Source organism: Elephas maximus, chromosome 9 (assembly GCF_024166365.1).
Source record: "Elephas maximus indicus isolate mEleMax1 chromosome 9, mEleMax1 primary haplotype, whole genome shotgun sequence".
NCBI classification, from domain to species: domain Eukaryota; kingdom Metazoa; phylum Chordata; class Mammalia; order Proboscidea; family Elephantidae; genus Elephas; species Elephas maximus.
Genome location: NC_064827.1, coordinates 119107974 through 119135934, shown reverse-complemented (window position 1 = coordinate 119135934; position 27961 = coordinate 119107974). Strand labels below are relative to the sequence as shown.

Genomic DNA, 27961 nt, shown 5'->3' with positions numbered 1-27961 from the left:
CAGAAATCCCTCCTCCTCGGAATATACCCTAGAGAAACAAGAGCCTTCACACAAACAGATATATGCACACCCATGTTTATTGCAGCTCTGTTTACAATAGCAAAAAGCTGGAAGCAACCAAGGTGTCCATCAACGGATGAATGGGTAAATAAATTGTGGTATAGTCACACAATGGAATACTACGCATCGATAAAGAACAGTGACGAATCTCTGAAACATTTCATAACATGGAGGAATCTGGAAGGCATTATGCTGAGCGAAATCAGTCAAAGGCAAAAGGACAAATATTGTATAAGACCACTATTATAAGATCTTGAGAAATAGTATAAACTGAGAAGAACACATACTTTTGTGGTTACGAGGGGGGAGGGAGGGAGGGAGAGGGTTTTTTACTGATTAATTAGCTGAAAAGAACTGCTTTAGGTGAAGGGAAGGACAACACTCAATACATGGAAGGTCCGCTCAACTGGAATGGACTGGACCAAAAGCAAAGAAGTTTCTGGGACAAAATGAATACTTCAAAGGTCAGCGGAGCAAGGGCGGGGGTTTGGGAACCATGATTTAAGGGGACTTCTAAGTCAATTGGCAAAGTAATTCTATTTTGAAAACATTCTGCATCCCACTTTGAAATGTGGTGTCTGGGGTCTTAAAAGCTAACAAGCAGCCATCTAAGATGCATCAATTGGTCTCAACACACCTGGAGCAAAGGAGAATGAAGAACACCAAGGTCACACGACAACTAAGAGTCCAAGAGACAGAGAGGGCCACATGAACCAGAGGCCTGCATTATCCTGAGACCAGAAGAACTAGTTGGTGCCCGGCCACAATCGATGACTGCCCTGACAGGGAGCACAGCAGAGGACCCCTGAGGGAGCAGGAGATCAGTGGGATACAGACCCCAAATTCTCATAAAAAGACCATACTTAATGGTCTGGATGTGACTAGAGGAATCCTGGCGGTCATGGTCCCCAGACCTTCTGTTGGCACAGGACGGGAACTATCCCCAAAGACAATTCATCAGACATGAAAGGGACTGGACAGTGGGTGGTAGAGAGATGCTGATGAAGAGTGAGCTAATTATATCAGGTGGACACTTGGGACTGTGTTGGCATCTCCTGTCTGGAGGGGGCATGGGAGGATAGAGAGAGTTGGAGGCTGCCAAAGTTTTCACGAAAGGAGAAACTGGAAGGGCTGACTCATTAGGGTGAGAGCAAGTGTGAGTAAGGGGTAAGATGTATATTAACTTATATGGGACAGTCTGACTTGATTTGTAAACGTTCACTTGAAGCTCAATAAAAGTTAATTAAAAAAAAAAGCTGGACAACAAATAAGGAAGGTTAAAGAAGAACTGACACCTTTAAATTGTGGTGTTGGTAAAAAATATTGCATATACCATGGACTGCCAGAAGAAGGAATAAATCTGTCTTGGAAGAAGTACAACCAGAAAGGTCCTTAGAAGAAGGATGATGAGACTGCATCTTACATATTTTGGACATAATGTCAGGAGGGATCAGTCCCTGGAGAAGGACATCATGCTTGGTAAAGTACAAGGTCAGTGGGAAAGAGGAAGACCCTCGATGAGATGGATTGACACAGTGGCTGCAACAATGGGCTCAAGCATAACAACAATTGTGAGCATAGCGCAGGATCAGGCAGTGTTTCGTCCTGTGGTACACAGGGTAGCTATGAGTTGGAACCAGCTCGACGGCACCTAACAACAACAAGAACAATAAACTACATAGGAACCCTGGTGGTGCACTGGTTAAAGCACTCAGCTGCTAACCCAAAGCTCGGTGGTTTGAATACACCAACACTTTACAGGAGAAAGATGTGGCAGTTGGTTTCTGTAAAGATTACAGCCTTGGAAACCCTATGGCCAGATCTATTCTGTCCTATAGGCTCGCCATGAGTAAAAATTGACTCACCAGCAATGGCTTTTTTATACACCACCTGAAAGAAGCATAAGCAATGATTTCTCCTGAGGCTATTAACAGTATTGCTGAATGTGTTCATGTGACAATACATAATAAAAGATAGTGCCCCCAAAGGCTTGGACATTGTGGGTCAGGTGAGGCTAGGATATGAATAGGATTCATCAGGTCAAGGTAATGTGATAAAGGGAGAATTTGGAGAAGAATGCAGAATGGATCAGACTCAGGGAGTGGAAATTGGGCTGGGGATGGGGGAATATCTGTTAGTGGCATCAACAAAACTCATTGCAGAGACAAGCATGTCATATTGACAGTCAAGAAAGTGCCAATCAGAAGTGTAGAAGTCTTTAATAAAGAATAAAATGAAAGTGATAAAATTTGATGGGTCGAGAGAAATTTCACTATGCATTGAATAACAAAGTGAGCTAATTTTTTACTTTATTAAAATTTTACACTTTATTAAAGTGTTTTAACAGGAGCTAAGAAGCACAGTAAGAACTAATGTATATTTATCACAAAATATATGCTAGATACTGTTAAGGTCTTCATATGAATTCTCCTATCTGATCCTCAAACACATATTAAATGTTCAATAAGTGTTAGTCATTATTATTATTGTTACTGTCACTGTTTCTAGACTGACCTTTAATGACACCTGAGCTACAGATGGGTAAAAAGCAAGATGGTATCTGTAGAAGAAAAGAATTTGAGACTAGAAAACAGGAAAGGGCTAGAGGCAGCAACTTTGCATTTGGCTCAGTCAATTTCTGTTGCGGTCATGAGAGAAATCTGTAAATGTTATTAGCTTAGCCAGGATAATTAATTTCTTCCTCTGCAGTATAATGTTCCTGCATCTCCTATGGATTTCAAGAGGTTTGGATATCCATGGTTTTTGCAAAGTAAAGCAATCTTAACTCAAGGAGCTGACCCATTTCAATATACCCATCATACACAAAGTCTATACATATATTAGAGAAATATTTTGTGTTGTTTACTACATCCAAGAAATGTGCGTTTGCTCTTAAGTGAAAGAAAACCAGATTTGATTAGCTCTTCTTTCTCTTGGTCATTTGTTATCCTTCTGCCACTGTCACCAAGCAGTGGAACTATTATTTCCTTGTACTTTATGCTCTGAACAAACCTTCTGTTGTCCTGAGTAAGAGTATAAAGTATAAAAAGTATAAATTCTAAAGTAATAATAATACAGTTATCTCTTTCAAGAATCTCTTGCAATTAATATCTCTTTATATTATCGCTATAAGATATTAAACAAATGTAAAAATTGAACAAAATCATTAAGTCAATCAATCCCAGAAGTTGTTCCACAAAAATGTGTGTACCAATTTGGCTGCACCATGATTTCTGGTATTGTGTGATTTTCCTATATGTTGTAAATCCTGCCTCTACGATGCTAATGAGGGAAGATGGGCAATGGGTGGCAGTTGTGTTAGTGAGGCAGGGCTCAATCTACAAGACTGGATTGTGTCTTGAGGCAATCTTTTGAGATATAAAAGAAAGAAGAGAGTAGAGAGACGGGGGCCCTCATACCACCAAGAAAGCAGTGCTGGGAGTAAGTGTGTCCTTTGGACCCAGGGTCCCTGTGCAAAGAAGCTTCTAGTCTGGGGGAAGACTGATGAGAAGGCCGACAGAGAAAAAGAAGGCCTTCCCTTGGAGCTGACAAACTGAATTGGGACTTTACTGTGAAGAAATAAATTTCTCTTTGTTAAAGCCATCTACTTGTGGTATCTCTGTTATAGCAGCACTCAATGACTAAGACACTGTCCTTCAGGGAGATCCCAGAAAGGGGCTGTAGTGCTGCTGGTGTCTACTTTTTAGAGTGGTGCCTGCATATTGCATGGAACCGTCTGTAAACCAGGCATAAGTTTTCTCTTCTTCAGTCAACTGGTCATAAAGAACTCCCCATGAGGCCATAGGTGCAGACCGGGAGAGGGAAGGTAATGAGACAGAAGCGGGGACCATGCGCATTTGGGCCACTTCCTCTTGTAAATTACTTGTGCCTTCAGGTCATGCTTGGGCATACTCCTATTTACCACTTCCAAGTAACGATGGAATCCTGCTGTGCACATTGGCTTTATGACTCTGTGGATCAGATAATACTCATTTCATGATGGGCAGCTCAGGCCACACAGTGACTTGAGTGGCCCATGGTTAAGTGTTCAGTCGCTACTAAGGCCCGGTAACAAGCCAAAACTGTTTCTCAAAAGGAAGGTAGTTATCTACAGAGGATGGCAGGGCTTTGCTCCAAAATCCCAAGGGTCCGTACTATGATTCACAAATAGGGGCCTTCCAGAGACTCCAAACAGCCTCTCTATCTGCCACTAACACTTTATGCACCATTGGATCAGCCAAATCATATCACCTCAGTGGCAGAGCAGCTTGCATGGCAGCCTGAACCTGTTGTAGAGCCTTCTCTTGTTCTGGTGCCTGCTCAAAACTAGCAACTTTTCTAGTCTCTTGATAAATACATCAGAGTAGCACACCCAAATGATGGATATGTTGCTTCCAAAATCCAGAAAGGTCCATCAGGCATTGTGCCTCCTTTTTAGTTGTGAGAGGTATCAGATGCAATAACTTATTCTTCAGTTTAGAAGGACTTTAGAAGGAATATCTTGACATGCCCCACACCACTGAACCCCTAGAGATTTCACTGAAGTGGTAGGTACCTGAATTTTTGTTGGATTCTTTTCCCAACCTCTAGCAATGAAAATGTTTTACCAACAAGTTGAGTCAATGACACCTCTTCCTCGCTAGGTCAAGTCAGCATAATGTCATCAGTGAAACGGACCAGTGTGATGTCTTCTGGAAGGGAAAGATAATTAAGATCCCTGCAGACTAGATTATGACATAGGGATGGAGAGATAACATACCTCTGAGGTATGACATTGAAGGTATATTGCTGGCCTTTTCAGCTGAAGGAAAGCTTCTTCTGGTGATTCTTCTAAATAGGTAAGGAGAAAAACGTCATTAGCCAGCTCAATAGCTTCACACTAGGTACCAGCAGATGTATTAATTTGCACAAGCAATGAAACCATATCTGGGACAGCAACTGTAATTGAAGTCACCACCTGGTTAAGTTTTCAGTAATCCACTGTCGTTCTCCAAGATCTATCTGTTTTTTGCATAGGCCAAATAGGTGAGTTGAATGGGGATGTGGTAGGAATCACCACCCCTGAATCCTTCAAGTTCTTGATGGTGGCAGTAATCTCTGCTATTCCTCCAGGAATGTGGTATTGCTTTTGGTTTTCTATTTTCCTGGGCAGGGGCAGTTCTAATGGCTTCCACTTGGCTTTTCCTACCATAATAGCCATTAGCCCACTTGTCAGAGATCCAATATGGGGATTCTGCCAGTTGCTGAGTATATCTATTCCAATTATGCATTCTAGAACTGGAGTATCATTACAGAATGAGTTCAAGGATCCATTGTACTCACTGTGAGATGAATCTGAGTTAAAGCTCCATTAACAACTTGACCTCCATATGCCCCCACTCTGACTGGTGGGCCACAGTGATGTCTCCTGGAATTAGTGTCAGTTAAGAACCAGTATTGACTAATCCCCCCAAAAGCCTGATTATTTCCTTTTCCTCAATGAACAGTCACTCTAGTAAAAGGCCACAGATTCCTTTGGGAAGGGCTGGGAGAAAGAATAACAGTATAAGTTTTTCACAGTGTAGTGAGATCCTTCTTCAAGAGGACCCAGCGTCTCCTTCATTCAAGGGGTTGTGGGTCTGTAAACTGGCCCAGGTCTGGCAGTTGATTCAGGGTTTGTGACTCTCTATTTTGTTGACTTCAGTTAGAATGCCATTCACTCAACCTGGAATTCTTCTGCTTGTAGAGATCAGGTAGATACTTAGTAGATTTCCCATCTATTTCACTCCAAGGGACACCATAACCAAGTAAGTAGCCAATGCCAAAAGCCCATAGGAGTCACACTATTCTGATTACTACTTTGACTCAGCTATCCATTAGGGTGACCAAGTCCGCACTGTCTTCATCGATTAAGTGCCGCCATGTGACCTCTACCACTACAAGGTCCAATCGGCCCCATTGTACTTAGGTGTTTTAATTCAGTTAGGGCAGTTCCCACCATCAAGTCTGATTTACAAAAAACAGAAATCACAACAGTTTTTAATGATGCTCCCTTCACAAATTTGTTCCTCACCATTGTGGTAAAAGGTGTGTCCTCTGGGTACTCCATGTGTGGATCTGTGGGTCTAACCTGAAAAATCCATTCTAATGTGCCAATTTCCTTAAGCCTTTGTGTACCTTTCTCTATAGTATGCCAAGGTAAGTACTTCAACCTGATCTAGTGTAGTCCACCACGTAACCCATGCTTCAGTGAATCAACCAGATGAACTATTAGATCCTTTCCCAACCTCAAGCTAAAACATTGAAGAATCTGTGCTTACTGGTCCTGTATCGATAAACCCAGACTGATCCAACTTTATGTTGGCTTGCACCATTATCCCACACTCTTAATAGCATTTCCACACCTATTCCCCAGGTTTTTGTTTGTACATATTAGAAAAGTCAAGCAGTTATTTTGGAGTGTAGCATACCTCCTCCTGGGTACTTTGTATTTCACCTTTTGTAGCTTACCAGGACATAGAAGCAAAAAATGGGTGGTGGGGATGTGTTCTGAGAACATTCAGCAGTATCTTATAAGGGATCTGCCTCAGGCAACACCCAATGCAATGACTCAGACATCTCCCCATTCAATGACTCAGATGCGTTCCCAGGCAATGACTCAGATGTTGCCCCAGGTGATATCTCAGACAAAGGCTCCTCAGACACAGCTGGGTTAATCTCATTAGATGGGGGTGGAGGGAATAACAGGTTTGTTGGCAGGAACAATTCAACAGAATTTAGGGGCTCAATGCCCCCAGCTTCCTGATTATCTGCCCATATGTTCCCATTCCAATTTCAGGATCTCATTTCTTCCCAATCAATGCCCTCATTTTAGCTTCAGACACCATTTGAGGTTGGCAATTGAGTTGGCATTGTAATTCAGCCATTCTTACAATAACATTCTGGGTTTTGTTTTTGGCAATATTAGCTCCGTTACTACAAGAAATAAGGCTTTCTTTTGGTGTACAAGTGGCAAGTTTGAGGTCATTTATGTGACACTTGAGCTTTGACTCTGAAGCCCTGAGCTCATTTCATTCTTCCACCACTTTGTCTAGTGAAAGTACGAGCAACTGACTAGCTTCCTTACACTTCTCATTCTGACAAAATTGTAGAAAAGTATAAACATGTAATCACCCAGGCCCTCCCTCTCACCAATACTTGATCTATTGGTAGTAATATTTTGCATATTTTTGTTTCCACCTCACATTATGTGTTAGCAGAGCCCTTTCTGGAAGCAGAATCATCAACATTTTTAAGACTAACCAGACTTGAGAATTACTTTAAAAATCTTATCTTTACAATTTTGTTTCTCTAGAGCCATACTCAGCCTTTGGAACCAAATATCTTAGGCTAGTTTCTCTAGAGAAGCAAAATCAGTGAAGTGTGCACATGTGTGTATATATATGTATATATATATATAGACAGAGAGAGAGAGAGAGAGAGATTTATCTCAAGGAAAGTGTTCAGGCAGTTCTAGAGTCTGAGAAGTCCCAAGTGCATGGGTCAGGCATCAGGCTGGAGGCTTCTCCTGACTCACATAGTTATAGGGGCTGATGAACCCAAGATTGGCAGGCTGCTGGCTCACAGGCTGTGGAGGCTGATGAATCCAACATTGGCAGGTAAGCTGCTAGCTCAAGTCTCAAGAACCGGAGGTCAGGTGATAATGAGCCTGATGCAGGACCCAGAGTAAGAAAAAGCCAGAGAACTTTGTCAGAAAGTCCATATATATTCGGTACAGGTCACATCCCCAAGAAAACTCCCTTTCAACTGATTGGCTGATAATAGAAGATCTCATCATGGGTTTGATTACATTATATCAGATCTCATCAGAGCGGTGATTACATCATTACATAACTGCCAAACTACATTGTAACTACTAAACCACTAAGAATCATGGCCCAGCCGAGATGATACACAGCCTTAACCATCACACCCTACAAACAACTTTTCACAGGGCCCTTGAGTAATTAATTTAAATAGTTGGCAAATTCCCTTTTGAAGAGACATCCTTTTTGATAAGAGGAACTAGGAATGCCAGGGCTTGTCAATACCAAGTGACCCACTTCAGCAATGCTGCTGGATGCCAAGAACATTGCTTTCCTTCCCTGTGGCCTTGCTGAATATTCAGGAGAATATTGCCAAAATGCTCATCACCAGATGGCATTAAAAAATATTTCTCATGGCAATGAGTCATTCTCAGGAAAAATGTTGACAAGTATGATAATGTCATCAGTCCTTTACATGAAAGATCTCTATAAATCCAGTTAGAACTTGGTATGTGTAACAGTCTTTTATGTTCTGTTTTAAATACAAAACTTAATTTCATAATTATAACCAGCTCTCACTTGAACCACCCTTGAATATGCTGTAATCATGATGTCTATTTGCAACCAGAATGCAGATTTTTGTCCCGATTAAAGAGACCCTGTAAAAATAAAAGTTAATATCTTGGCTTATATTGACACATATAACTTGAGAACGGTCTAAAGATTTCAAGAAATGTCTCAACTGACCACCAGTACCAGATTATAGGTGGTGTCTAGTAATCTGGAATTTACAGCTCAGAGCAACACTCTCAATTTGCCTCTCTGGGTTTAGATCATAAACACAGATCAAGTCTCAAGCAGTGCATACATGGGGACCTAGTCCAGAGCGAACAGTGTTTAGAAAAATGCTGCAAAGGTGTGGGGAAAATAAAGTATAACTATGGTGGTATCAGTGAAACTTCATGAAATATGCCATCATTACCAGGATTTCTTGATGAATTTGTGAACAGCTCTGTTCTGTAGAAGATGCTGCATCGGAGTAGGGAACATTTGAAGTACCAGAGATATGTGGCTGTTTTGGCTGAGAGCTCTAGCTCAGAAAGTTTCATTATTATGTATTAGAAGCCAAAGCCGCTCTATGTGCTGAAGACAAACCATGAAGAATGCCTTTTTGCTACAGACAATGAAGTGCTTTAGCAATGTCAGACTTTAGAAAATGGTTGGATGGAGAAGGGGCTTGAATGAGCTGCTTTCTAGGAATGAGGGCCTCAGTGTTGCCTGTACTTAGCGTGACTGGTATGAATAACAAAAGAATTGTAAATGGCATACTATGAAGATAACATTTGTATCTGTACCTCATTTTAGAAACCAATTGCATCTCAGAAAATCAATCAATAAGAGACATTGGAAATTTGAATTTTTGTATTTAGAATTCAAGAACAATCTCAGTAAGTAGCTGAATTTTTTTTTTAAAAAAAAGATACAGATAAGCTTATCCTTTGAGATCTAGAAGTTGAAAAGGATTCCCACTATTATCACTGCTTTGATCCATTATATAGCATTGTACTGGAGGTCTTAGCCAGTTCAGTAAGGCAAGAAAAATATATAAAGGGTACAAGGAAAGGAATGGGAGAAAAAAAATAACCCTTGTGAGCAGGCAACATCATTCTATATGCAGTTAATATAAAGTAATTTATAGATAAACCTTTGAGACTAGCCAAAAAAAGTTTATTAAAGCTGCTAGCTATAAGCTTTATGTACAAAACTCAATTGTATTTCTATTTGTACAAAGACAGATTTTTTAAATAGCATAACAAAAAGTCAAGTATGCAGGAACTTACCTAACAAATTATGTACAAGAATTCCATGCAAAAATTCTAAAACATTGTTCAGAAATATGAAAAATACTACGTAGATAGGATTATACAACAAGTTTACATACGTATTCCTATGTTCACTGCAATACTATTCACAACAGCAAAAAGGTAGTAACAACCTACATGTACATCAATGAATGAATGGATCAACAAAATGTGGCACATTCGTGCACTGGAATACTACTCAGCCATAAAGAGAAATGAAGTCTTAATACATGCTACAACATGGATAAACCTTGAAGATCTTATGCTGAGTGAAATAAGTCAATCACAAAAGGACAAATATTGCATGATTTCACTAATATGAAATGCCAAGAATAGGTAAATGTATAGAGATGAATAGTTATTGTTACCAGAGTTGTGGGCAGGGGGAAGAGGCAGAAACATTCTTTGGAAAGTAAGAGTTTTTGTCTGTGGTGATGGGAAAATCAGTATCGGTTATGTGTAATACTTACACAGCATGACTAATGTAATTGCTATCACTAAGCCGTAAGCCAGAAAAAGTTCAAAGTGACAAATTTTGTGTCATATATAGTCTTACAACAACAAAACATAAAAAAAAAAAAGCCAAGAACAGCAACAAAAGAAGCAGCTGCTGACAATACTTAGGTACAACCAAACACCTCATGGAATTAGCTTTATTGGTTTGAATGTTTAGGTCCTGGTTTCATGAAACAGTTCAGTCAATTGGCCTAATGTTGTTTCTAGAGTTTCTGTTCTACCTCTTAGTCTGGTGCATAGTGCCTGGGGTCTTGAAAGCTTGATAGCGGCCACCCAAAATACAATTGGTCTCTATTCACCTGTAGAAGTGGAGGAAGAAGACCCAGAGGGGGAACTGAAATGCAAGCCTAATTGTCCCCCAGAAACTTCTGCCTCCTTTGACATGAGACCAGAACTGGATGGTGCCCGGCTACCATTACTGAATGTTTTGATCAAGGATTCAGTAGATGGATCCTGATTAAAAGGAAGAAAAATGTTGAACCAAATTTCAAATTCTTACGGAATCCAGACTTTCTGGACTCATTGAGACTAGATGAACCCCCAAATCTATTGTACGATGAACGAGAACTATCCTTTAAGTCATCTTTAAGCAAAAGTTTAGCTCAATTAGTAAAGAATGTTTGCCTGGAGCATTGTGCTCTTTTAAAGAATTATCTAGAGAGCAGAGCCAAGATGGCAGAATGACGGACACTTCTGGCGAGGCCTCTTACAATAAAGACCCAAAAAGCAAGTGAAATGAGGATATTTGTGACAGCTAGGAGCCCTCGTTTCATTTGCTTTTTGAGCCAAGGTTAGAAAATGAGCTGAGGGGTAGGGAGAGGAAGAGACAGTTCAGAAGCAGAGAGGAGTTTCCAAGCCTGAATTGCTGGGAACCCTCAGGCACCATTCCCAGGAGCAGCTGCAGTGGGCTGATACTAGTGTTCAGCTGCAGTTTCCTCAGGGAGAAGCAGCCAGCCACACAACCTACTCACACCTCCAGAACCAGAGAAGAACGGCACTCTCGGCAAAAGCTAAGTACTTGTGTATATTTTACCACACCCCCCCACCACTCCCAAGCAGGCTCAGTGGCTGATTTCCCTGGGCCTGAGATAGGCCCTGTTGAGCGCATAGAGCCATCATCACTGTATGGAGAAGTAATAAATTTGCAAATGGGGGATAAGATAATTTGCCAGCTCTGCTAACAGGGGGAGCTCAGGACAGAAGCAGCTCCTGTCCAGGCACAAACAGTTCATGGACTTTGAGTACCTTCCCCCTCAGCATGGACTTGTGTGGGCTTATTTCAGAATAGGCCATTGTTGGCACACTACAATTGTTTCAGCTGTGTGGTGCAGAGGTGGGTATTTGATGTTTGACATTGCTTTGCCTATTAAAAAGTGTCCTCACCTACACACATCAGAGGCCTAAGGACTGGTGGCTCCACTCAGGTCACCCAGCCACCCGCGACAGGGGTCCAAAGATAACTGGTACTTCCCAGTCCTTACAACCAAAAACACTGGGTGCCCATGGTTTGTCTGCAGAACCTACCCACCTGTACACTCTAGGGAACAGGGACATGTTTTCCTCAGAGATACCAGGGAGACAATTTTCAGCCCCCTGCCTTGTTCAGAGTGGGACCCACTACTCCAACTAGATACCAGTACCAACACCAATCACCCCTGTCCCTCTAAGGCTGTAGGACAGAGTCTTCACCACACACTTGAAGATCAGCTGCCTGGACACCTGAGCTGAATTCATACAAGAAAAATGAATGGACTCCTAGAGTGATATAACTGATCTACCTGCTCTAGCCATCTGGGGACAGGACACCAGAGCTCCAAAGGTGGAAATAATCAAGCTAGCTCACTCAAGAAACCCATTTGGGCATATCAAAATGAAACACACTAATCTATGACACACTAAGCAAACATAAAATACACTAATAAAATAACTCATAGATGGCTCGGAGACAATAATAAATAAAAAGTCACATAAAGAAACAGAGCATGATAGTCTCAACAAGCTCTCAAAACAAAGAATCAAGGGATTTTCTAGATGAAAGTGCGATCCTGGAATTAACCAGAGGCAGAATACAAAAGATGAATATACAGAACCCTTCAAGACATAAGGAAGGAAATGAGGCAATACGCAGAACAAGCCAAAGAACACACAGATAAACCAACTGAAGAAATTAAAAAGATTATTCAGGAACATGATGAAAAATTTAATAAGCTGGAAAAATCCATAGACAGACAGCAATCAGAAATTCAGAAGATTAACAATAAAATTACAGAAGAAGACAACTCAATAGAAAGTCAGAGGAGTGAAAGTGAGCAAGTGGAAGGCAGAATTTAAGAACTTGAACATAAAGCACTCGCCACCAATAATTTTAAGAAAAATCAGATAAAAGAATTTAAAAAATGAAGAAACCTTAAGAATCATGTGGGTCTATATCAAGAGAAATAACCTATGAGTGATTGGAGTTCCAGAACAGGGAGGGACAACAGAAAATATAGAGAATTGTTGAAGATTTGTTGGCAGAAAACATCCCTGATATTGTGAAAGAGGAGAAGATATCTATCCAAGATTTTGATCGAATTCCACATAACATAGATTTGAAAAGAGAGCCACCAAGACATATTATAAGTAAACTTGCCAAAACCAGAGATAAAGAGCAGCAAGGGATAAATGAAAAGTCACTTACAAATGAGAGTCAATAAGAATAAGCTCGGACTACTCCACAGAAACCATACAGGCAAGAAGGCAGTGGGATGACTTATATAAAAAACTGAAGGAAAAAATAACCAGATAAGAATCATACATCCACCAAAACTATCTCTTAAATATGAAGGTGAAATTAGGACATTTCCAGATGAAAAGAAATTTAGGGAATTTGTAAAAACCAAACTAAAACTACAAGAAAAAATAAAGGGCATTCTTTGGTTAGAAAATCAATAATATCAGGTATCAACCCAAGACTAGAACACCAGGCAGAGCAATGAGAAGCCAAACCAGACAGGGAAATCACAAAATTAAATCAAGATTTAAAAAATGCACAAAACAGGGAATCAGCGATGTTATTATGTAAAAGGAGACAACATTAAAACAATAAAGAGGGACTAAGAAATGTAGTCATAGATATTCCACATGGAGGGGAAGAGAAAGTGATTCAAAGAAATAAAAGTTAAGTTTAAATTTAGAAAAACAGGGGTAAATAATAAGGTAACCACAGAGACAAACTATCCTACATATCAAAATAAAATACAAGAAAAAAATAGAGGCTCAGAAACAAAACCAACAACAACGAATTTGAGGAAAGGATAATATATAAAGATAATCTCAGAACATAAAATTAAGCGGGATAAAGAAACAGTCAACAACACACAAAAAAGACATCAAAGTGATAGCATTAAACTCATACCTATTCATAATTATGCTAGATGTAAATGGACTAAATGCACCAATAAAGAGACAGAGAGTGGCAGAATGGGTTAAAAAACAAGATCCGTCTATATGCTGCCTACAAGAGACACACCTTAACAAACTAAAACTCAAAGGATGGAAAAAAGTATATCAAGCAAACAATCAAAAAAGAGCAGGAGTGGCAATATTAATCTCTGACAAAATAGACTTTAAAGTTAAATCCATCATAAAGGATAAGGAAGGACACTATATAATCATTAAAGGGACAATATTCCAAAAAGATATAACCATATTAAACATTTATGCACCCAATGACACGGCTGCAAGATACATAAAACAAACTCTATCAGCATTTAAAAGTGAAATAGACAGCTCCAAAATAATAGTAGGAGACTTCAACACACCACTTTCAGTGAAGGACAGGACATTCAGAAAGAAGCTTGATAAAGGCACAGAAGATATAAATGCCACAACCAACTAACTTGACCTCGTAGACATATACAGAACACTCCGCCCAACAGCAGCCAAGTATACTTTCTTTTCCAAAGCATATGGAACATTCTGTAGAATAGACCATGTATTAGGTAATAAACCAAGCCTTAGCAAAATCTAAAACATTGAAATATTACAAAGCATCTTCTCTGGTCATAGGCCATAAAAGTAGAAATCAACAACAGAAAAAGCAGGGAAAAGAGATCAAACACTTGGAAACTAAACAATACTATGCTCAAAAAAGCCTGGATTATAGAAGGCATTAAGGATAGAATTAAGAAATTCGTAGAATCCAATGAGAATGAAAACACTTCTATCAGAACCTTTGGGACACAATAAAAGCAGTGCTCAGAGGTCAATTTATATCAATAAATGCACACACCCAAAAAGAAGAAAGGGCCAAAATCAAAGAATTACCCCTACAACTTGAACAAATAGAAAGAGAGCAACAAAAGAAAACCTCAGGCACCAGAAAAAAAAAATAATAAAAATTAGAGGTGGCAGGACCAAGATGGCTGACTAGGTAGAAGCCTCCACTTATCCCTCTTGCAACAAAGACTTGAGAAAACAAGTGAATTGATTACATACAGGACAATGTACAAACCCTGACCATCAAATACAAAACTAAGGAGTTGACCTGAGTGATGGGAGTGAAAAGCTGTGAGCTGAAGCAGTGACTGCTTCTGGAGCCGGTCTGCCATGCCGCAGCATTGAACCCTTGCGGCTGCCTGCTGCCAGAGTGGATTGTGGTTTACTGAGATGGGGCAAGCATGGGACGCAGCCCTAACCCCCTGGAGCAACCTCAGCGGGGACCCAGCCAGTGCACACAGGCTGCACACTAACGCGGCTGACAGGCGAACGAGAAACCACGGGGAAACACCCAGTGGCTTTGGAGCCTGGAGCACACAGCGTTGCAACCAGAAGACTTTTGCGCTGGGCTTTGGACTAAGCACAGAGGGGCTGATTGCAGCTTTCTGAGATAGCACAAGCCCTAACCCTCTGGGGCAATCTCAGGACCGAGACAATGAACACAGGCTACACACCCCTCTGGAATCCCAGATAAAACAGTCCTCACCAAACGAGATAAGTAATTTTGTCTATCTTGCCACTCTACTCTCTCCTATCTATCTGATCCCTCCCCTCTCTGCCCCAGCCAGCTTCTTAACATTGGAATTCCCTGAGCCAGAGAGTGAAGTACACTGCAGGGTTTTTTTTTTTTTTCTTTTCTAACCCATTCTCCTGGCCTGAGAAAAGCAGCAATCAACAATCAGGAGAAAAAATCCTTCCCTTACTTCTGTAAACTGGAATAACAATACAGAACCAGCTCCATCCAGGCATAAGAGATCTATAGGCTTTGGCTTTCATCCCTACAGGGAACCAGGTGACTATTATCATGCAAACGTAGTTCTGATAGAGACCTGACTGTAATTGTTTTAGCTGAGCAGTGGAAAGGCAAGTTTTGGAGATCAGATACCTCTCTACCTATTAAATAGAGATCTCACTGGTCCACACCAGGGAACTGAGGGCTGAGGGTCCACCCACACCACCTAGCCACCTGCTAAAGGAGTCTGAGGATAGTAATGACTACCAGTCATTAGAGGTACAAGCATTGGGTGCCTAAGATACAGCTGCAGAGCTCACCCACCAGAGTGCTCTAGAGAATAGAGACACTCCTACCTCACTGACACTTGGCAGAAGCCTGTGAGCATCCTGGCTTCCTCAGAGTGTGACCCCCTGCCGCTACTAGAAACTGGCACGTAGAACCATCACCACTACTACTCTATGTTAATAGGTGAGAGCCTACATTACACAATACATGACCCACTATCAGGACACCTAAGCTGGTTCTATTCAAGAATAGTGAATGGACTCATAGGCTCATATACCTGGTAACAGCTCAAACCAGCTGGTAACAGGACATAAGTGATTCAAAGGCTACAACAATCAAGATAGCACAATCTAGTAGCCCATCTGGGTGTATTGAAATAAAACGAAACAAGGAGATAAGACTCAGTGAGCAAATATAAAAGAAATCATTACAATACCTTATAGATAGCTCGGAGACAGCAGTCGATATCAAACCACATAAAGAAGCAGATCATGATTGCTTCTACAAACCCCCAAGGAAAAGAATCAAAATCTTTCCCAGATGCAGATATTTTCCTGGAATTGCCAGATATAGAATATAAGAAATTAACATACAGAATGCTTCAAGACATCAGGGATGACCTCAGAAATGAAATAAGGCAATCTACAGAAAAAGCCAAGGAACACACAGATAAAGCAGTTGAAGAAATCAAAATGATTATTCAAGAACATAGTGAAAAATTTAATAAGATGCAAGAATCCATAGAGAGACAGCATTCAGAAATTCAAAAGATTAACAATAAAATTACACAAATAGACAACTCAAAAGGAAGTCAGAGGAGCAGAACGGAGGAATTGGAATGCAGAGTGGGGGAGGTGGATGACAGGGCAATTGACACCAATATATTTGAAGAAAAATCAGATAAAAGAATTCAAAAAATAAAGAAACCCTAAGAATTATGTGGGACTCTATCAAGAAGAATAACATGTGTGTGATTGGACTTTCAGAACAGGGAGGGATAACAGAAAATACAGAGAGAATAGTTGAAGATCTGTTGGCAGAAAACTTCCCTGGCATCGTGAAAGATAAAAAGATATCTATTGAAGATGCTCATCGAACCCCATACAAAACAGAAATCCTGATATCAACTCAGATAGGGAAATCACAAAAACAGAATAAGATTAATTATTAAAAAATGCTCAAAATGGAATCACTGATGTCATTATGTAAAAGATTACAACAGTCAAAAAAGAGGGACTAAATACAGGAGGCATAGATCTTACATATGGAGAGGAAACCAAGGTAATATAGGGCAATACAAGTTAGGTTTATACTTAGTCAAATGGGGTAAATATTAAGGTAACTACAAAGAGGCCTAACAATTCCATACTTCAAAATAAAAACCAAGATAAACATAAAGACTCAGCAAAAACAAATTCAACTAAATGAGGAACACACAATTTACAAAGAAAAAGTTCTCATCACAAAAAAAGTAAGTGGAAAACTGAAATTGTCAACAACACACACAAAAAGGCATCAGAATGACAGCACTCATACTAATCTATAATTACGTTGAATGTAAATGGACAAAATGCACCAATAAAGAGACAGAGAGTTGCAGATTGGATAGAGAAACATGATCCATCTATAGCTGCCTACAAGAGACACCCCTTAGACTTAGAGACACAAATAAACTAAAACTCAAACAATGGAAAAAAATAAATCAAGCAAACAACAATCAAAAAAAGAGCAAGAGTGGCAATATTAATTTCTGACAAAATAGACTTTAAAGTTAAATCCACCAAAAAGGATAAAGAAGGACAGTACATAATGATTAAAGAGACAATTTAGCAGGAATATATAACCATATTAATTATATATAACCATATTAATTATTTATGCACCTAATGACAAGACTGCAAGATATATAAAACAAACTTTAACAGAATTGAAAAGTGAGGTAGATACCTCCACAATTATAGTAGCAGACTTCAACACACCACTTTCGGAGAAGGACAGGACATCCAGTAAGAAGCTCAATAGAGATACGGAAGATCTAATTGCTACAATTAACCAACTTGACCTCACAGACTTATAAAGAACACTCCAACCAACAGCTGCAAAGTATAATTTCTTTTCTAGTGCACATGGAACATTCTCTAGAATAAATCACATATTAGGTCATAAAACAAGCCTTTGCAGAATCCAAAACATTGAAATATTACAAAGCATCTTCTCGGACCATAAGGCCATAAAAGTAGAAATCAGTAACAGAAAAAATAGAGAAAAGAAATCAAATACTTGGAAACTGAACAATACCATGCTCAAAAAAGACTGGGTTATAGAAGACATAAATGAGGGAATAAAGAAATTCATAGAATTTAATGAGACTGAAAACACCTCCTATCAAAACCTTTGGGATACAGTGAAAGCAGTGCTCAGAGGTCAATTTATATCAAAAAATGCACACATACATAAAGAAGAAAGAGCTAAAATCAAAGAACTGTCCCTACAACTTGAACATACAGAAAGAGAGCAACAAAAGAATCCATCAGGTACCAGAAAAAAGCAAATAATAAAAATTAGAGCAGAATTAAATGAATTAGAGAACAGAAAAACAATTTAAAGAGTTAACAAGGCCAAAATCTGGTTCTTTGAAAAAATTAATAAAATTGATAAACCATTGGCCAGACTGACTGAAGAAATACAGGAAAGGAAACAAATAACCCAAATAAGAAATGAGATGGGCCATATCTCAACAGACCCAACTGAGATAAAAGGAGCATATCAGGTTACTATGAAAAATTATACTCTAACAAATTTGAAAACCTAGAAGAAATGGATGAATTACTAGAAACACACTACCTACCTAAGCTAACACAAACAGAAGTGGAACAACTAAATAGACTTATAACAAAAAAAGAGATTGAAAAGGTAATCAAAAAAACTCCCAACAAAAAAAAGCCCTGGCTCAGACGGCTTCACCGCAGAGTTCTACCAAATTTTCAGAGAAGAGCTAACACCACTACTACTAAAGGTATTTCAAAGGATGGAGTACTCCCTAATTCATTCTATGAAGCCAGCATATCCCTGATACCAAAACCAGCTAAAGACAGCAAAAAAAAAGAGAGAGAGAGAAAATTACATACCTATATCCCTCATGAACTTAGATGCAAAATCCTCAACAAAATTCTAGCCAATAGAATTCAACAACATATCAAAAAAATAATCCACCATGACCATGTGGGATTTGTACCAGGTATGCAGGGATGGTTCAACATTAGAAAAGCAATTAATGTAATGCACCATATAAATAATGCAAAAGACAAGAACCTCATGATTTTATCAATTGATGCAGAAAAGCCTTTTGACAAAGTTCAACACCTGTTCATGATAAAAACTCTCAGCAAAATAGGAATAGAATGAAAATTCCTCAACATAATAAAGGTCATTTACACAAAGCCAACAGCCAACATCATCCTAAATGGAGAGAGCCTGAAAGCATTTCCCTTGAGAACAGGAATCAGACAAGGATGCCCTTTATCACCGCTCTTATTCAACATTGTGCTGGAGGTCTTAGCCAGAGCAATTACGCTACACAAAGAAATAAAGGGCATCCAGATTGTCAAGGAAGTAGTGAAATAATCCCTATTTGCAGAAGCATGATCTAATACACAGAAAACCCTAAGGAATCCTCCAGAAAACTACTGAAACTAATAGAAGAGTCCAACACAGTATCAAGTTACAAGATAAACATACAAAAATCAGTTGGATTCCTCTACATCAACAAAAAGAACATCGAAAAGGAAATCACCAAATCAATACCATTCACAGTAGCTCCCAAAATAAAATAAAAAAAATTTTAAATACTTAGGAATAAATCTTACCAAAGATGTAAAAGACCTATACAAAGAAAACTACAAGGTACTACTGCAAGAAACCAAAAGAGACCTACATAAGTGGAAAAACATACCTTGCTCATGGATAGGAAGACTTAATATTGTAAAAATGTCTATTCTACCAAAAACCATCTATATATAAAATGCACTTCCAATCCAAATTCCAACGACATTTTTTAATGAGATGGAGAAACAAATCAGCCACTTCATATGGAAGGGAAAGAAGCCACAGAAAAGTAAAGCATTACTGGAAAAGAAGAAGAAAGTGGAAGGCCTCACTCTACCTGAATTTAGAACCTATTATACAGCCACAGTGGTCAAAACAGCCTGGTACTGGTACAACAACAGACACATAGACCAATGGAACAGAATTGAGAATCCAGACATAAATCCATCCACATATGAGCAGCTGATATTTTACAAAGTCCCGGTGTCAGTTAATTGGGGAAAAGATAGTCTTTTTAACAAATGGTGCTGGCATAACTGGATATCCATCTGCAAAAAAATGAAACAAGACCGGTACCTCACGTCATGCACAAAAACTAACTCAAAATGGATCAAAGACCTAAACATAAAGTCCAAAACGATAAAGATCATGGAAGAAAAAATAGGGACAACGTTAGGAGCCCTAATATATGGTGCAAACAGAATATAAAACATTACTAAAAATGCCAAAGAGAAACCAGATAACTGGGAGCTCCTAAAAATCAAACACCTATGCTCATCTAAAGACTTCACAAAAACAGTAAAAAGACCACCTACAGGCTGGGAAAAAAATTTCTGCTACATCTCTTACCAGCACCTGATCTCTAAAATCTGCATGATTCTGCTAAAACTCAACTACAAAAAGACAAACAACCCTATTAAAAAATGGGCAAAGGGTATGAACAGACACTTCACTAAAGAAGACACTCAGGCAGCTAACAGATACATGAGGAAATGCCCTCGATCACTAGCCATTAGAGAAATGCAAATCAAAACTACAGTAAGATTCCATCTCACTCCAACAAGGCTTCCATTTACCAAAAAAATACAAAATAATAAATGTTGGAGAGGCTGCAGAGAGAATGGAACACTTATACACTGCTGGTGGGAAGGTAAAATGGTTCAACAACTTTGGAAATCCATTTGGCACTTCCTTAAGAAGCTAGAAATAGAACTACCATATGACCCAGCAATCCCACTCCTCGGAATATATCCTAGAGAAATAAGAGCCTTTACACGAACAGATATATGCACACCTATGTTTATTTATGTTTATTACAACACTGTTTACAATAGCAAAAAGATGAAAGCAACCAAGGTGCCCATCAATGGATGAATGGATAAATAAATTATGGTATATTCACACAATGGAATACTACGCGTCGATAAAGAACAGTGATGAATCTGTGAAACATTTCTTAATGTGGAGGAATCTGGAAGGCATTAGGCTGAGTGAAATTATTCAGTTGCAAAATGACAGATACTGTATAAGACCACTATTATAAGAACTTGAGATATACATTAAACAGAGAAGAAAATATTCTTTGATTGTTACGAGAAGGCAGAGTGAGGGAGGGTGGGAGAAGGGTATCAACTAATTTGATAGCACATAAAACTACTTTAGGTAATGGGAAAGACAACACACAATACAGGCGAGGTCAGTACAACTGGACTAAACCAAAAGCAAAGAAGTTTCCTGAATAAACTGAATGCTTCAAAGGCCAGCGTAGTAGTGGCAGTGGTTTGGGGACCATGGTTTCAGGGGACATCTATGTCAATCAGCATAATAAAATCTGTTAAGAAAACATTCTGCATCCCACTTTGAAGAGTGGAGTCTGGGGCCTTAAACGCTAGCAAGCGGCCACCTAAGATGCATCAATGAGTTTCAACCCACTTGGATCAAAGGAGAATGAAGAACACCAAGGACACAAGGTAATTACAAGCCCAAGAGACAGAAAGGGCTATAAACCAGAGACTACATCAGCCTGAGACCAGAAGAGCTAGTTGGTGCCCGGCTACAACCGATGACTGCCCTGACAGGGAACACAACAAGGAACCCCTGAAGGAGTGGGATGCAGACCCAAAATTCTCGTAAAAAGACCAGGCTTAATGGTCTGTTTGAGACTAGAAGGAACCCAGTGGTCACAGCTCCCAGATCTTCTGTTGGCCCAGGACAGGAACCATTCCGAAAGCCAACTCTTCAGACAAGGATTAGACTGGACAATGGGATGGAGAGCGATGCTGGTGAGGAGTGAGCTTCTTGGATCAGGTGGACTCTTGAGACTATGTTGGCATCTCCTGTCTGGAGGGGAGATGAGAGGGTAGAGGGGGTTAGAAGCTGGCGGAATGGATAGGAAAAGAGAGAGTGGAGGGAGGGAGCGGACTGTCTCACTGGGGGAGAGCAATTGGTAGTATGTAGCAAGGTGTATATAAGTTTTTGTGTGAGAGACTGACTTGATTTGTAAACTTTCACTTAAAACACAATAAAAATTAAAAAAATAGAATTATCTATATGAGATCAAGCTGACAACAGTAATTCTGAAGCATAGATGAGAAATTTGGAAGGCGGTGAGTCTAAGTAAATGATGAAATAATTTGGAAAGAGATAGCAAGAATGGTGACACAATGTGAAGAATGTAACCAATGTCATTGAATTGTGCATGTAGAAGTTGTTGAATTGGTGCACTTTTGGCTGTGTATATTTTCACCAAAATAAATCAATAAATAAAATATTTAAAAAGAGATAACAGGTTTATGAATTGGATTATCTGATATTTTAACTACATCAGTTTTCCCCGAATTGTCCTCCTAAAGAAAACACAATTTTTTTGTGTGGAATTTGACAAGCTGATTATAAAATTTAAGAGTGGAAATATAACAAGCCAAGAATAACCTAGGTATACTTAAGTAAAAACAAAATAGGAGGACTTGTTCTAACAGATATCAAAACTTATTATAAAATTGTAGTAACTAGGAGCATGTGATATTAAGCAGGATTAGTCAAATAGGCCAATCAGAATAAAGTTCATAGAAACAGACCCTCAAATCTATTGGCATATCATACTATATGGTGGAGCTAGCACAATCTCTTCAGTAACGGTGGTAGGACAGCTCTATATCCATAGGGGAAGGAATAAAATGACTCACAGATAATAGCATATGCAAAAATACATTCCAGATGGAATAAAAGCATGAAGGAAAAGGACAAACTGGTAAGCTTCTAGAATATGGAATATCTTTATGACCTCGAGGTAGGTACAGCTTTCTTAAATAAGAAAAAGTACAAGTACTGTACTTCTGTATGTGTGCTTGTGTGTATGAAAACTAAATACACAAAAGTAAATACTTTTTAGACAAAAAAAGATAACAAAATGGACATTATGAAATACCCACAACCAAAGGATAATAAAAATGCAACAGATCAAGAACAATGAGGATAGCTAAAGCAACCACAGAAGGAAATTCAATGTTTCTGACTCAGAAGAGGAGCAATGAAAATACAAAAATTCAACTCAAAATGTTGTAAAAAACATAATTTTAAAAATATTTTTATAAATACAATAAAAGAAATAAAGTAAAAAAGAAAAAGGAAGAAATCAAAGGATTACAGAACAATCATATATGAAATATTATCAAAATCTAATTTTTTTCTTTGCAAATGTCAACAACACAAACCCCCAGCAAGACTAATCAATTAAAAAGAAAGTTGATTGAAATTAGCACACTACAGAATGAAAGGGGAAAGAACATTTACAATTAAAAAAATATTGTGGACAAGTATACATTAAATCTGGATGAAACAGATAATATTTTGGGAAAACTTAAAATGACAAAGTTTTCACTGGATGAAATTAAAAAAAAAAAGCTGGATATAGGCCAATAACTTTTACAGAAATTGAATTTAATTAAACAGCTCCCAAGGCCTTGGATGATTATAAATTAGTGTAGCCAGTCTATGAAAAAACGGGCAACCTCTGTCATATATAAATTATTCCAGAAAAGAGAGAAAGAGGATGAGTTGACCAGATTATCTTATGAGCCTAAGGTAATTTAGATTCTACCATTGAACCATGTGGTAAAAATTAACCATCAGACTCATTTCATTTTTTTTATTCTCCCTCGGAGACTGAAAAAAATATAGTTGTAATCAGAAGCCACAAGTTTTCTTCATCAATTTAATGAAAAAACCTTTCCATAATGGGAAGACTCTTGACATAAATGCGTTGAGAATATAATTCACCATATTGGACATTACACCATGTTATACAGATAAAGGTAAAAATAATTACAAGGCTATGGTCGCTTTGAGTCAGACTCAACTCAACAGCAACGGTCTTTTTTTTTTTTTGATCTTGAAACAGAATATAATAGGAGATAAATTGTGGCAGAGGTCCCTTTTTGTCGTATTTGTAATTATTTTGTCACGTTATCATGTGCATGTGAAAGCTGGACAATGAATAAGGAAGACCAAAGAAGAATTGACACCTTCGAATTATGGTGTTGGTGAAGAATATAGAATATACCATGGACTGCCAAGAGAACAAACAGATCTGTCTTGGAAGAAGTACAACCAGAATGCTCCTTAGAAGCAAGGGTGGAGAGACTGTGCCTCACATACTTTGGACATGTTATCAGGAGGGATCAGTCCCTGGAGAAGGGCATCAGGCTTGGCAAAATAGAGGGTCAGCGAAAAAGAGGGAGACCCTCAAGGAGATGCATTGCCACAGTGGCTGCAACAATGGGCTCTAGCATAGCAACCATTGTGAGGATGGCACGGGATCAGGCAGTGTTTCGTTCGGTTGTACACAGGGCAGCTGTGAGTCGGAACCAACTTGACGGCACCTAACAACAACTTGTTATCGTGAAACTGAGTCCTCAATATTTTTAGTCATCGTGAGAGATCCTACTTTTAAATCTAAAGGTTCATTGTTAACTCACACAGCTCAATCTGCACATGTTTATTGGAAATTTCACTTACGTATTATCAAAAATTAAAAATTGCCCATCTAATTTTTAATATGCATCTCAGCACTATGAAGATTTTTCTCCCTAAGATCTCAATAACTTCATCCAATAGTGTCACCATTACATAACTGGATTAGTCTAGTTATGTAATCAAAAACATTCATAAAATTGAACACGTAGGGAAACAGTTACGTGTGGTCTGAGGACTGTTGGGATTCCCAGAGACCCTGTCAGTAAATTCGTGAGGTCAAAACCATTTTCATAACAATATTAAGGTGTTATTTTCCTTTTTTGCTGTGTTGATATCTGCTATAATGGTGCAAAGTAATGTGGGATAAAATTGCTGAGGCCTTAGCAGGTATCAAGAAGTGGCACCAAACTATATTGTGCCAGAATCATTACACTCATTACCACATATACTCACAATAAAATTAATGTCAGTTTTGCTTAAAAATGTCATTAATGAAACTGTTGTCACTGCCATCAAGTTGGCCTCCGATTCACGGTGACCTCACCCACAACAGAACGAAATGCTACCTGGTCCTGCGCCATCCTCCATGATCAGTTGTGGACCAGACTGTTGTGATCTCTAGGATTTTCCATGGCTGATTTTCAGAAATAGACTCCCAGGCCTTTCTTCCCAGTCCATCTTAGTCACAAAACTTCACTGAAACCTGCTTGGCAACATATATCCTAGCAACATGCAAGCCTCCACTGACAGATGGGTGATGGCTGCTTTTGAGATGTATTGGCCGAGAACTGAACCCAGGCCTCCTACATGAAAAATGAAAATATTACCACTGAACCATCACCGCCACCCTTGATGGGACAGTATATGTCTCTTTCATACTGTATGTGATGAAGTGGGAACTACAAATAAGACCCTTAGCTCCACACTGAGGCATGAGGACTCTTAAGGAAAAGCACTTGTGTGATTATTTGATCTGTGAGCTGAAATAGTCACTTTCTTCATGGGAAACCATTTGTACTCATAGAACATCTGACAAGTAATGGTTATTCCAACCTAGATTTTTGCAGACATTCTCTCAAAAATGAACAAAATGAGCTTGTTAATTCTAGGAAAATAACTCACATTATTTGCTGCCAATAACAAGATTTGAGCTTTCAAATGAAAATTAGAATCTTGGAATACTTGTATCTGCCATTGAACTTGACAGCTTCCAGTATTTAAAGGCTTTTCTGATGAGATCAGTGGTGAGCTGTGAATGAGTATACTTTTTTATTACAGTATATAACTAAATGTGTCATCATTCAGAAGATCTGCATTAGTCAGTGAAACGTTATTTTATTCAAATGACCAATTTACGATCTTACAGTATCATGCATGGGTAAAAGAGAAATGCAAAATACAAGATAGACCAACAGATTTGAAGTTAAATGAGTAGAAAAAGTTAATTGACATGGTTTCAGATTCCACACTGCAATCAACCTTTTAGAAAATAATCAAACCCACTGCAGTTGAGTCAAGTCTATTCCTACTCATGTGACCCCACAGGGTTACCAAGACTGTAAATCTCTGAGGAAGCAGACTGCTACATCTTTCTCCCACTTCAAGCAAACTACTACATGCCAATTCTATTGTAGCACCAAAGAGAATATACACAATTAGTAGGCTAGCCGATTAGAGTACCGCTCCCTTTTCTAGCACATATCTATAGGAGGCCGGAATTCCTTCATATTTATCAACTGAACCAATATATTGCAACGGACTAAGATGTGCAAAGAAATAGGAAACAAGGCCACTTTTCTCACTAATTTTTTGGAAAATATAGTTACATTTTATAGAAATATATATCTTATAAAACATGTTAATGTGTAATGGGCATTATTTAGTTTCAAATAAATAAATACGTCTTAAGTGTACAATTTTAATTTCTAATATAATTATTGATAAAGGGAGCAGTGGCAGTTCAGTGGTAGAATTCTCACCTTTCGTGCAGGAGATCAGGGTTCGATCCCCAGCTAATGCACCTCAAGTGCAGCCACCACCCCTCTGTCAGTGGAAGCTTACGTGCTGCCTTGATGCCAAACAGGGCTGAATAGAGCTTTCAGATGGATAAGGAAAAAAGACCTGGTGATCTTCTGAAATGCAACTTATGCAAACCCTATGGATCGTAATGCTTCGATCTCAATCTCATCGTGCTTGAGGTCACCATGTGTCCTAGGCTGACTCAGCAGCAGCTAATGATAACTATTGACAGATGTAACTTATGTTAAAAGAAGAAGAAAATCTCTTAAACCCGTTGCCATCAAGTGGATTCCAACTCATAGCAACCCTATAGGACGGAGTAGAACTGCCCCATATGGTTTCCAAGGAGCGCCTGGTGGATTCGAACTGCCAACGTTTTGATTAGCAGCCGTAGCTCTTAACCACTATGTTACCAGGATTTCCGAAAAGCTCTTAGGGACACTCAATAATTTTAAGCAACCAAATAGCTTAAGAACCACTGAACTAGATATACACCTAGTAAGAGACTATGTATTTAAAAGAAAACAATGAAATGAAAGGGCCCCTAAGTGGAATACAATTTAAAATACATGTATAATTACAATAATACTATATATTTTATAAGATGTATGCGTATTTAAGGATAAATATCAAACATTAGACGGGGTGCCTATTAAAGCAAAGGGGGTGGGAGAAGGGATTAAGAAAAAGGAATTACAAGCTCTAATCATTCATAGTCATTTTTTGAGTGGTGGTACAAATAGATGTACAAGTACATCATCAGCTTAATGTAGAAACATAAAGCAACAAAAAAGTATAGTGAGTTTAATCTCCTGTTTAAGAATGATCAATCCTTAATAAATTCAACTTTTTCTGGAAACTATAGAGATAAGTGTCCTCGACTTAGGCCCATCTTGGAGCTCCTGGATGGTCGAAATAATTAGCATGTGTGGCTGCTAACCAAAAGGTTAGAGGTTCAAGTCCACCCAGGGCTGCCTCAAAAGAAAGGCCTGACAATCTACTTTCAAAAACCAGACCCTGAAGAACAGACTGCAGCAAACAGCTGTGCTCTGACACAATGGGGTTACTATGAGTTAGAATTGATGGGTTGTAGACTTTATAAATTTGTAAATTTCCCGGGCAGTCTGTGGCAGCTCCAATATGATGTATCTGCAGTTGTACCTCTCTTCTTTGAGATGCACATAGCCATATCTTCATCCATTTGATAAGCAAACCAGATGCTTTATCCTCTCTTATTTCCTTACCACAAATGATAAATTCACTGAGGCCATTAAAATATGGCTCAATGACTAATTAAATTGGTATGACTTAGAAAGTCTTGGTAATCTTGAACTATATTATAAATGGAAAAGTAAATTTTAGTACCTAAAATTCTAAAATATCTCCAGAAAACAAAACAACGAAACATCACCACTAAAATC

At 38.8% G+C, this 27961-nt stretch overlaps 1 protein-coding gene across 2 annotated transcripts in view; it reads right to left on the bottom strand.

The window, feature by feature from the left end:
• Positions 1-27961, bottom strand: part of DIRAS2 (DIRAS family GTPase 2) — a 252675-nt gene that overhangs the window by 81056 nt on the left and 143658 nt on the right. Inside the window, exon 3 of one of the 2 annotated variants that reach the window (XR_007518591.1) lies at positions 21815-21887. The exons of the other annotated variant lie outside the window; for it this stretch is intronic. The gene's annotated coding sequence lies outside the window, so the exon portion shown is untranslated. Of the gene's footprint in view, positions 1-21814; positions 21888-27961 lie in introns of those variants that run through there. 2 annotated transcript variants of the gene reach the window in all.